Source organism: Gossypium arboreum, chromosome 12 (genome assembly GCF_025698485.1).
Source record: "Gossypium arboreum isolate Shixiya-1 chromosome 12, ASM2569848v2, whole genome shotgun sequence".
Classification (NCBI taxonomy): domain Eukaryota; kingdom Viridiplantae; phylum Streptophyta; class Magnoliopsida; order Malvales; family Malvaceae; genus Gossypium; species Gossypium arboreum.
The window spans coordinates 74377625-74391567 of record NC_069081.1 but is presented as its reverse complement, the minus strand read 5'-3'; positions in this window follow the sequence as shown (position 1 = coordinate 74391567).

The window sequence follows — 13943 nt, the reverse complement described above, 5'->3', positions numbered from 1 at the left end:
TCACTGCAGCTGGCAGCATCTGTTTTAAGGTAGGTCTTATCTATTTTTTGTAGTCTCCATCAACCAACTAGTCTTGCCATACATAGGTTCACATATGATCATTTTAACCATACCAATGGCTGATCATGTGACCAACACTCCCATTTCCGATCCATAATCACATCATGACACCATATATATACATTCAAACCACAAATAGTCTAAGTTCATGCTTCCTTTTACGAGCCATTTTCGCATGGTCAGATACATATACATCGCCACATTTTTAAACCAACAAGGGTAGTCCTATACATGCCATTTCAAAGTTCAACCAAAATTTATACCAAAATAGAGGCGTGGATAGTGTGGATGACTTCGACTTTATTGATCCCGAATCCGTTTGCTATCGAGCGAAATCTATAAAACAGAGAGCCAAAGCAACGGGTAAGCATTTTATGCTTAGTAAGTCTCAAGGAATATAATCAGCTTTAATTAAAGCAATACATTCACATAACCAAATGCATCATTTCATTAATGCACATTCACATAATCGTACTTACTTCACCATCCCAACACTTATGTTCATACACAAATAACGGCTTCATTAAGGCCGATAACTCGCTCCATCATAGGAGCGGATATTCATACGCTCTTACTCCTAGCGCGCAAAGCACACACCGCACTTACCTTGTCATTGGGAAATTTCACAAGTGCATTAGCTGAAATTTTCCAGCAAGCTTATAATTTTCAAATCACATACCTTCGGAGTTTAACCGGACGTCGCTACTCGTTCAATCGCCTTCGGGACATAGCCCGGATATGGTAACCCGCACCAAGGCCTACGGGACTTAACCCGGATATCACAATTGCACAAATGCCTTCGGGTCTTAGCCCGGATAGAATGACTCGCACGAATGCCTTCGGGTCTTAGCCCGGATATAGCCACTAGCACCATTGCCTTCGGGTCTTAACCCGGTTATAATTTCCAGCATAATTGTCTTCGGGGCTTAGCCCGGATATCATTCAATTTCTCATGCACACATACATCAATAATCATTGGACATACATATTTCATTTTCGTTACTAAGGCTCAAACACAATTATAATCATTAGCATAATTGCCTTCGGGACTTAGCCCGTATCATTCAATACTCATACACACATAAATCAATAATCAATACATCCATATTTCATTCCACATAATTCAATTAAGGTCACTTCTTGAGGACTTACCTCGGATGTTGTCGAACGGCTTTTACGGCTATTCGATCACTTTTTCCTTCCCCTTGTCCAATTGTGGACCTCTTAGCTCTTGAGCTAATTCAAACAAATTCAATTTATTAAAACCTCATTGTGCTAGCTTATGGCCGAATATGACAAGGAATTTAAATGGTCATATGGCCACTCTTTAGCTTGAATACACAATGGTCATGCACATTTTATACTACATCAAGCAATTCAATACAATTTATTTAAGCATCAAGGAAATGCTAAGGCCTTCAATAGGCTACCCAAGGCCGAATATTCATGTACATGTTGAGGCCAATTATGCACTTAATACCTCACAAAAACAGCATGCATTTTACTAGTTAATGCTTTGCATATTGTGGCTCAAAACTTATAATATAGCATCAAGCACTTATATGTGTGCTAGGCCGATTTGTGCTTGCAATTTCACAATTATTCTTCAACATCTTCTTCTTTAAACAAACTTATTCATCACTTCCTTCATAACCAAAACATCATGTGCAAACATATATATACATATATGAGCATGGCCAATTTCAAGGTGTCCATAGCCATCCAAAACACAAATTTTAACTAACATGCAAGAAGCATGAACCATGCTCATGAATGCATCATGGCGAATATGACAATCATGCTCCTTTTCAACTTCAATCATGATAAAACAAAAGAAAGCTCAAAATCTTACTCAAGAGTAGACAATCCATCATTGCATGCATCATCATCAAGCTTCACACTTAGCATGCAATGGCTTTATCACCATAACAACTTTGGCCAAATACCATTTCCATGGCTTAACAAAGATTTGAGCCATGGCTAACATGCACATCAAGTTAGCAACCAAAACATGCATGAAACTCCTAACACAACCTCATACATACCTTAATCTTGATGCAAACTTAGCCAAATCTCCTTCTAGATCTCTTCCAAACCAAGCATGAAGCAAAAATCCTCCTTCTTCCTTAGTTTTGGCTCAAAGAAAGGATGAACAAAATTTTTTCTTTCCTTCTCTACAACTCACGGCAATGGGGGATTACCATACTCACACACATTTTTTTTCATTTTTTATCACCCATACACCTTTGTTTATTATTTCACCCTAATGCACCAACAAAACATGTTTCATGACATGTTTAGCCCATCCTCCTTGTCATGGCCGGCCACCACCTATAAAGGGGAATTTGACATGCAAGTCCATTATTTTGCATGCATGCTTTAATTAGTCATCACACATTTCCTATCATACTTTCAAAGTTCATTACTAAGTCCTTTCTTGTGGAATTCACCCTTATAACACTAAATCAATCATCATAAAATGTCATACATGAGCACACACATATTATAGGCATCAAAATAAATTTTTAATTATTTTTGTGCCTCGGTTTTGTGGTCCCGAGACCACCTTCCGACTAGGGTCAATTTTGGGCTGTCACAAATAAGGTATTAAAAATTTTTGCAAAGTTAAAAGGGATGTGTAATATGTTATACCATTCATATTTAGATTTAAAATGCAAAAAGGATAATTTTTTGTTTACTGGAAAATTATAATTTTTTTTGGTGAAAATAAAAGGAATACAAACTCAATTAAGTTAGGTCATCAAAGCAAGATCCTCAAATAATCTTAAACCTGGTCTTCTATTTCAAACCATCTTGACAAGACTATCTACAATTGTATTTTCTTCATAGGGAATATGTTGAATCTTCCACTGCTTTACCATCAACAAAGTTTGAAGACTATCTACAATTGTATTTTCTTCCCAGGGAATATGTTCAAACTTCCACTGCTTTACCATCGACAAAGTTTGATGAATTCTTCTTACTAGAGTAGGATTAGAGATTCCAGCTGAATCATCTTGAATGGTCATAACTACTTCAAGACTATCCATTTGAATTAAGACCCTTTCAACTCTCCTATCTAAAATGAGCTTCAACCCATCCAAAATGCCCCAAAGCACCTCCTTTGTCATTGTACAATTACCCAAGTATCTATAAAATCTAATAATCCATCTATCATTTTGATCACACACTAACCTCCAGCTGCAATAAAACCCTTATGATGCCTAACCGAACCATCTGTGTTTAGGCACACCCAACTTTTATTTATGTATGGACTAGGAAAAGGACTTTGGACCTTGTGAGACAGTACCTTTAAAACTGAAGTGTATTGACTCACCGAGCTATAGGAGACTTTAAGAAACTCATCAATACTCCATGAAAGACCTTGAAAGGTAAACAAGTTATGGTTCTTCCAAATGCACTAAGAGATGATCTCGAAGAGACACGGCTAATCAACCCTCTCCAAAAGAACAAATTGATGATTCTGTAGGTTTTCCATCATCAAATCATGAAGAGATCCAGCATAGAAGCTAAAAAACGCTCTATCTAGGATAAGCTTATCCCAAATGCTCCGAGCAACAGAGCAATCTCTAGTGACATGTAATATCCCCTTTGACTCATGCCCACAAAAACCAAGTGCATTGTCTGTCCCAACTCCTTGCCTTACCCTTTTAGCATTTGTAAGCAAACATTATTTAAAAGCAAGCCAAGTGAAGAAATGAATCCGATGTAGACCCTTGAACTTCCAAGTTAACTCCCAAATTTGTTCTTTTTGATTTAATGAACCCTTTCAGATTTTACTATAGGCCTTTTTTAGGGACAATGAACCAATCGAAGAATCCCCCCATATAATTGTTTTAGGGCTGAAAGAGGGGTGTAGTGGTGGGACACAAATGATCTTGCTCATGACCTCTTCTAAAACCCAAATTCTAAAAGGTCTAAATTCCACGAACCGTTATCTATAATCATATTCTTAATAAAGCAATCCAGACTAAGATTAGAAGTAGCAGGAATATGATTACACAAAGGTCCAAAGTTTAGAATCCAAGAGTCTCACCAGCAGTTAATAGAGTTCCCATCCCCAACAGACCATAATAAATTTTCGTGAATAAGGGGCCATACCTTAGATAGGGATCTCTATAAGAAAGAACAACATCCTCTTGAAAGGGTTTCAGGCATACCACTTAGAACCCCATACTTTGACTGAAGAACCTGAACCAAAGTGCATTAAAGTTTGAAATGATGTTGTATCCAACCTTCATCATGAAGGACATGTTATGATACTTCAAATGCCACAGACCAAGACCACCATGTGATTTAAGCTGACACACTGAGTCCCATCTTACCAAAGCCAACATGGAACCACCATTATATAACCCCCATATGCACTTTCTAACCATGAATTCGATCTCATCACATAATCCTTTGGAAACCATCATTGTCTAGACAAAATAGCTTGGAATCAAAAGTAGGAGTGATTGAGCCAAAGTCACCCTACCAACTAAGGAGAGATGTCTGGAGTCCTAGCTAGATAATTTACTTTTGTACCTTGTCAACCACAAAACACAGCATGTTATTTGTGATCTTCTAGTGGAAGAGAGGCACCCAAAGATAGGATCCCAGATTACTCACTTCCTGAAAACCAAAATATCTGCTTATGCGTCTCTCTTTGTTATCATCTACATCTTTTGAAAAGAAGATATTTTTTTTTCGCATATTAATCCTATAACTCGAAAAATCACAAAACTTGTTAAGAATGCCTTTAATGATCTGAGCTTGATTTCTTCATCATGTCTAAATAAGATCAGATCATATGTGAAAAAGAGATGAGATAGAGGTGGGCTAGTGTGAGACAGACAAATAGGGGACCAGTTTCCATAATCAATGGTAGAATAGATACTATGTCCCAACCATTCCATACAGAGAATAAACAAATAAGAAAATAATGAACATCCCTGTCAAACATCCTAGTAGTCCAAAATTTTTGAGTTGGGACCTCGTTCCATGAAACCTGCATAGTGGAGCTCAAAATTGCAGACATAACAGCATTACGTAAAAAATCAGGGATACCTGCAGCCTGTAAAAAGGCATCAATGAAGTCCCACCACACACAATCATACGTTTTCTCTAGATCAATTTTGATGGCCATCCATCTCCTATTATTTTGTGTATTCCTCATAAAGTGAATAACCTCTTGTGTGATGACAATATTATCAGTAATATTTCAACCTACTACAAACCCAGTCTGTTCAGGAGCTATGATTTTTATGAAGATGACTTTAAACTAGTTAGCAATAATCTTCATAACCAATTTATAAAGGACATAACAAAGACTAATTGGCTGAAATAGAGAGAAGTTTTCCAGTTTTTTCACCTTAAGGATAAGTATAATAAGTGAATTATTTAGGTCTGAGTTAATGCTTTCACCCTCAAAAACATGCTTGACCCAATTGCAGACAAAGGCACTCACATGCTCCCACTGACTTTGATAAAATAAAGCATGATAACCATCACTCCCAGGAGCCTTCAAAGGAGCTATATCGAAAAGGGAAGATTTAATTTCTTTATCCGAGATTGATTTGCTCAGGAGAGTAACATCTCCATGATTGAGACATGGAAAGGCATTTTGAGGTAACCCTTTCATTGGCCCAGGTTTTTCACCATACACCTTCTTAAAGAACTTAACTACTTCAAGTTTCAATTTCTCCTCATCAAAAACCCACTCACCCATGTCATTCTTCAAAGCAGTAATTCTTTTATGTTTTCTTCTTCTCAAAGTACGCGTATGAAAATTTTGGTGTTATGATCCCCGAACACCAACCATTCACACCGTGCCTTTTGACACCATAAGACTTTCTCATGATGCAACATAGTTTCTAATTCCTCTAGCACGTCAATCTCAACCTGGTTTAGATAAGTAGAGTTCACTTTATCCTGCTCTATCAAAATATTTTTTAACTTCCTAGTCATTTGCCTCTTACGAGTGTTAATGTGGCCATAAACCTCCTTATTCCAACATTTAACCTAATTTGTAAAATCCAAATGAAATGCCGACATGGTAGTAGAACCTCTCCTATTACATTTAAAAAATTTGATAAAGTTGGGTGCTCGGCCCAACCGACTAGGAACTTGAAAGGGTGCCCTATAGAGAGAAGATACTTAGGCCTTAGTGACAAATATAAAGGCCTATGATCGGATTTAAGCTGCGGTAGATGTGTCGCCATGGAGTTTGGAATGTAACATCCCAAGCATCATTGCAAATAGCATTATCCAGACTTTCATCAGTTCCCCCTCTTTTTCATGTCAACTACGAGCCTCTGAAGCAATCATGCAACTGAGTTAAATCCATAAAATCTCCAAATAATGGACACCTTTTCCTAAGGTCCGCCCTCCTCTCTTTCACTAGAGGAAAGAATAGCGTTGAAATCACCAATTTCCAACCACATAGATTCATCCTTTGGAAAAGTTCTGCTTAAGGCCCCCTAGAGATGTCTTCGTTTACTGCTATCATGGCTTCAATAAACAAAGGTGACCAAAAAGGCTGTCTGAAATTATTTCTCAAAACTTTGACTAAAACAAATTGGGGATGAACAATTATAAATTTTAATGTATTGATAAGGAATCGTCAATGTTTTAAAATTTACGTTAATGTTGGGATTTAATAATTTATAAATATTTTAGAATGCATCAAAGTTTTAAAAACAATTATTGTGATTAAACAAATTATTTTTGTAGTTTAATTTATTAAAATATTTGTAAATAAAAATTTCAATTTACATAATAAGAAACTCAAGTGGAAAGGTAAACAATAGTTAAATGGTTCCAAATTTGGGGTAATCAGAAACCATAAAATTGACTTAATACATTAAACAATTGAAGGTAATTTTATAAAAAAATTATTTATTATTTTTTTAATTAAGAAATGTTCTTCGGTCTTTATGTTATTAGCTTATATAATGAGAAAAAATTTGTGTAGATGTAATGCAAAATAAATTTAGAAATTTATAATTTTTGAGGGGGAATTCAAAATTTATAATGCAAATATTTGCAAATATGTTTGAAAAACATTTTGTATTATCAATGTGTTAATTTTTGTTTTAGTAATAATCAACTAGAGTATTTATTATTAATATTAAAAAACAAACAAAAGCCAAGAAACTGTTTACAACAGTTGTGAATCATAAAAAAATTAAATAAAAACCCCAAAAACCAAAGAACCCAGCTTAGTAATTGGAACCATCCCCAAGAAATGAAACCGCTTAACGAGCTTATGGGAATTCCAAGAAACAAGAGTAGATCTATCAACCCCACATCGAAATCCATCCCTCAATCCATCATTTATGTTTCCCAACCCCGCATCGGAACCCCTTAACAAAATTCGATACCCATTTTGCAACACTTCCCCAACGATGATACCATCCCCCGCCCTCACCAACCCCTACCTAATATTCCCACCATGACAGAGACAGACTCTTCTCAAACAACAACCCCTATCATTCCTTACCAACCTGTTTCCAGCACATCCACCAAAAACTCTAGTACATACTCGCCCATATTAATACTTTCTCCCCTCTTCAAACCCTCATTAGCTAAAATATGTGCCATACCATTAGCTTTCCCAGGGACATAATGTAACATCCCATTCTCAATGAAATCGAAAGAGTGGTTTCGAGATCACAAATCTAAGTCAGAAAAAATTATTTTATTGCATAGTCTGCATCATGATAAGAAAGACATATAAAAATTTCGATAAGAAAATATTACCAATTTCATGTTTAATTATATGAAGGACCAAATTGTATAAAATGAAAAAGTTGAGTTCTAGTAGCTATAAGTATCAAATAGCTAAGGAATTCAAAAATTGAGGTCCTTATCTGGCAATTTGACCATTAAGAAAAGTTACAAGATATTTTTGATGATTCATCCATTAAAAATTAGAAAAAGAAAAGGACTAAATTGGAAAAAAGAAAAAAATAAAAGATGATATCTTATTTAAATAGAAAATATCATCATTTTATATCATCTTCTTCCCCAAATTCTATGGAAACCCTAGGAAAGAGAAAGAAAATCAAGCAAGCTTAATCAGGTAAGTAATCTTGTCCTGTTTTTAGTGATTTTTATTTTTTTAAGATCGGAATAGCCTAATCTAGCTATTTTGGGGATCAATTTGTAAAGTTATCAAAGTATTAAAATTTTTCCATGGATGAATATGCTGAAATTTTGAAATTTATGGTAGAAAAATGAAAGGTTGTTGATAGATAAACAACTTTTGTAAAGTGAGTTTTCATGAAATTGTGATTTAGGGACTAAATTGTAAAGATGTAAAATTCATGGAAAATTTCTAATTTTTATAAAATATATGTGCTATAAATGTTATATGTAAAAATTGATTAGGATTGGAATGGTTAAATTTCACAAAATTCATTTTTCGAGCCTAGGGACGAAATCGTCATTTATGAAAAGTATAGGGGTAAAATGGTAACTTTTCCTAAGATGTGAATTGAATTAAATTGAGTATGAAATGGATTAGATTGATGTTAAATTCATTTATATAGATCGAGAAAGACCTATTACTGAGTTTGGATCGAAGAAAACAAAAAGTATCGAATTAGTAGATAATTGTATACGAACGTTTATCGAGGTAAGTTCGTGTAACTAGATTATGTATATTTATATGTTTGGAATTGAATGTTCTGATTGTGAAATGTATGATTTCCATGTATAAACATAAATCACATATTTGATAATGTTTTCCAAGTGTTAAGTCTCGTTTGAATAAAGGAAATTGATGGATACATGATTTCCCGTATTGGTTATGGTCCTACATATGTTGCGGACACACCATATCTCTTATGAGCATCCTGTTATAAGCCCTCTCGAGCTTCCCGTTACATGGTTCTAGCTAACATCCTGATCCATAGTGATCTTGCTTGTGTTGCGGACTACCACAGCTCTTTGTGAGCGTCCTGTTATATGATCTGTTGTGATCCTGCATATATTGCGAACACAAACGCAACTCTTTATGAGAGTCCTAATATAAGCTCTTCTTGAACTTCCTGTTATATGGCTATCCAGAGCTCCCTGATAATAGCTCTTCGTAGTTACCTGTTAAGCTCAATGAGCTTCCTGCTCTACACTCTTATGAGTTTCCTATTATAGCCCGGATAAGCTTCTTGTTACATGCCTCACATGAGCATTCTGTTATATGGCTCGAGAGAATGCTTCTTGATTATTTTCCCTATTTGGGTACCCTTGAAAATGAGTTGCGGTTTACAATGTTGTAAACTTCAAGTGTATTACATGTGAATCCATTGATATTTCAAATAAATTCAATGGGCAAAGTTCTGTCATGGCTAATCTAAACTTGAGATGATTTATCATAGAAATGTATATGTTATACAGAAATATGATAAAAAAAGTATATGTGTATGAAAGTTATTACATGATGAGCTCATCTTTATTACTTGAAAAGTATTTAGAAATCCATGACTGATTTGCTTGATTGAGTGTATGTGATTAGGCATTTGGTCAATTTGTTGGGATGCATGTTATTGACATGATTAATTAAATTGAAAATAAACGGTAAGTTAAATTCCTGTTATGCGAACTTACTAAGTATTAAATGCTTACTTTGTTTTATTTTTCTCTGCTTTATAGTGCTCGGAAGCTCGTGAAAATTGGAATCGATTGGAGTACCATCACACTATCCTTCAACTCATTTTGGTATAAATAGCAAACTCATTTTGATATAATGGCATGTATAAGCTAACTTGGCTAGTGTTGGCATTTAAACGCTTAATTGTAACATAGCCATTGGAATGGCTAGTGATGATATGTTTAGTGAATATATATATGGGGTTATACTATGATTAATATATGTGTTTTTGATATGGTTAGATTGAATTAGGGTAAACATATGTGTATTATAAAAGGTGAGTTTGAATACATGTGATGATATATCATGTATAATGTTAATGTTGTTGGTATATGTATGCAAGTGTTAATGTAGATACAAGGCAAAATGATAAATGAGTGATTGACAAAATTTTTAAGAACAAATCCTGCTGTACAACAACCTCCCCCTCCTACTCCTCAACCGGTTCTCGATATGCCACAAGGTACTGAACCTGTTAGAACTAGTATGCCTCCGGTAGATAAAATTCAGAAATATAGGGTAGAAGAATTCAGGGCTACTGCTGATGATGATCCGAAAAGTGTTGAATTTTGGCTAGAAAATACTATCAGGGTTTTGGATGAATTGTCTTGTACACCTGAAGAATGTTTGAAATGTGATGTATCTTTGCTAAAAGACTCAGCCTATCAGTGGTGGAATACCTTGATTTCTATTGTACCGAGGGAAAATGTTATTTGAGAATTTTTCCAAACAGAATTAAAAAAAAAGTACATTAGCCAGAGATTTCTTGATCAGAAAAAGAAGGAATTTTTAGAGCTTAAACAGGGAAATATGACTGTATCTGAATACGAGCACGAATTTGTTCAGTTAAGCAAATATGCCAGAAAGTGTATACCGACTGAAATGTGTAAACGGTTTGAAGAGGGATTAAACAAAGACATTAAGTTGTTAGTTTGAATCTTGGAATTAAAATAATTTATTGTACTGGTTGGCCGAGCAATAAAGCTGAAGAATTAAATAAAGAAAAGAAGCAGGCAAAGATGAAATCTCGAACTTCTAGTAAAAGATTTATGGGCAAGCCACAATCATCAGCTTCAAAGAAATCAAAGAAATGTCATAATCGTTCTATCTCATCTATGGGGTATTCTGTAAAAGACCGAGGCTCTTAACGCTCTAATTCGAGATCTCTAACCCCATCAGTAGCAAGTGCTAGAAGTGTCGGTAATCCCAAACCTAGATGTAAACATCATAATAAATTTCATTTTTGAGAGTATCGTATGAGAAGTGGAGCTGTTATAGATGTGGTTCTTTCGACCACTATCTTAAAGATTGTCCAGAAAGGCTCGAAAAATATATTGTTCAGTCTTCGAAGCCAACCCTGACTCGAGAGGTAGACCACCCCGTCACCCTAGCAATGTTAGTGGTAGCTGAGGTGCTACAAAAGATTCAACAGTTAAATCTGAAGTACGAGCACCGGCGAGAACATATACTATACGTTCACGAAAGGATGCTTCTTCACCTAATGTTATTATTAGTACATTTTCTCTTCTTGATACTGTACTGATGCTTTAATTGATCCTGGTTCAACACATTCATACATATGCACGAATTTAGTGTCTATTTAAAATTTACCTGTTGAGTCCACTGAATTCATGGTTAAAGTTTCAAAACCCCTGGGCCAGTTTGTGATGGTGTATAAAGTTTGTAAAAATTATTTGTTAATGGTACGGGGCTATTGTTTCTCAGGTGATTTAATGTTGTTATCATTTGATGAATTTGATGTAATTTTAGGTATGGATTGGTTAACTCAGCATGATGTAGTGGTAATTTTTAAACAGAAATATATTATGTTAAAATGTCTAAATGGTGAATTGCTTCATATTGAATCTAATAAACTGGATGGGTTGTCCAATGAAATCTCAGCTATATCAGCACAAAAATATATCAGAAAAGGGTATGATGTTTATCTTACATATGTGTTGGAGACTAAAGTATTTGAGTCAAAAATTAAGTCAGTGCCGGTTGTTTGTGAGTTTCTTGATGTGTTCCTTGAAGAATTACCAGGATTACTACTAGCCAGAAAGGTGAAATTTTCTATAGATCTTGTTTCAGGGACAACTCTAGTATCTATAGCTCCTTACAGAATGACTCCTATAGAATTAAAAGAGTTGAAAGCACAGTTGTAATAGTTGATTGACAGAGGTTTTGGTCGACCTAGTTCTTCATCTTGGGGTGCACAAGTTTTGTTTGGTAAAAAGAAAGATGGATCATTGAGGTTATGTATTGATTACAGACCGCTCAACAAAGTTATAATAAAGAACAAGTATCTATTGCCTCATATTGATGATTTGTTTGATCAGTTGAGAGATGACATTGTATTTTCAAAGATTGATCTTCGTTCTGGTTACTATCAGCTACGGGTGAAAGACTCAAATGTACCGAAGACATCCTTCAAAACCAGGTATGGGCACTATGAGTTTCTTGTGATGTCGTTCGGCTTGACTAATGCCCCTGCTATATTTATGGATTTAATGAATAGAATTTTTAAACCGTCTCTAGACAGATTTGTGGCGGCATTTATTGATGATATCATGGTATGTTCTCGAGATGTAAATGAGCATGCTGATCATTTGAGTATTTTTTTGAAAACATTGCGTGAGAAACAACTGTATGCCAAATTTAGTAAATGTGAATTTTGGCTTCGAGAAGTCGCCTTTCTTGGACATATAGTATCTGCAGAAGGTATTAGGGTGGATTTGAATAAAATTTCAGCTATTGTTAATTGGAAGCCACTGAAAAATGTGTCTGAAGTCAGGAGTTTTCTAGGGTTAGCCAATTCTTATCGGAGATTTGTACAAGGGTTTTCTATGATAGCTTCTCCGATGACATGATTGTTGTAAAAAGATGTAAAGTTTGAATGGTCTGATAAATGTCAACAGAGTTTTGACAGATTAAAAGCCTTGTTGACTGAAGCACCTATGTTAGTTCATCCTGAATTGGGTAAGGAATTTTTGATTTACAGTGATGCATCATTGAATGGTTTAGGCTGTGTTTTGATGCAAAATGGTAAAGTAATAGCCTATGCCATGATCCGGATTTAGCAGCTATTGTATTTGCTTTGAGAATTTGGCAACACTACTTATCACATATTCACCGATCATAAATGTTTAAAATATTTAATGTCGCAAAAAAACTTGAATCTAAGACAGAGCAGGTGGCTTGAGTTATTAAAAGATTATGATCTAGTTATTGACTATCACCTAGGAAAAGCCAATGTAGTTACAAATACTCTGAGCAGAAAATCCATGTTTGTCTTGCGAGAAATGAACACCCGATTGTCATTATCTGATGATGGTTCAAAAATAGTTGAGTTAAAAGCTATACTGACATTTCTATAGTAGATCTTTAAAGCTCAGAAGAGTGATGATGAATTACAAGCTAAACGGGTACAATGTAAGTCAAATTTCAATTCAAAATTTCAGATTGGATATGATGGTTGTCTGTTATTCAGAGGCAGAATATGTGTACCGAAGAATTCAAAACTTGTAAAGAAGATATTGTATGAAGCTCACAATGGTATTATGTTTGTGCATATGAGGAGTAACAAAATGTACAATGATTTGAAAAACATGTACTTGTGGCTAAGAATGAAACGTGATATTTCTAAATTTGTGTCTAAGTGTTTGATATGTCAGTAGGTTAAAGTTCAACACCATGTACCATCTGTAATGCCCCAATTTTCGGGAATTCTGTGAATGATTGGTAAAATTTAAAATTTTGTGTTCTGTCTGCTTGATGAAGGTTTAATTATGATAGGGGGCCTCTAGAAGGCCCAAGCTTAGGTTAAAATCCAGTAATTTTAGGTTAAAATCAAGATTGTAACATCCTGATTTTCGGGTTTTTCGCGATTCTTGATATTTTAAGTAAATTTCTAAAATTTGGTATGTGATGATGGAAGTCATAATTTGGGTATGTAAATGGGCTTATGGAAGGCCCATGAGTTGGCCAAAACCCGGTAGAATTTTTAAATTTTGGACTTAGGAGTTAGGGGTTCTGGCTAGGTGCCCTTATATTAAGTTGTGGGTAAAATGTATCACAAAAAGAGCTTTGGTGAAGTGGCAAGGTGACGCCACTAAGCTCCTAAAAGGTGGCGTGTGGAGCATAGAGGAGGACCAGGTTCGATTCCTGTGTTGGCAAATAAGAGTATTTATTTTTATGTGCAGGAAGGGTCAATGTTGGAACCTAAGTG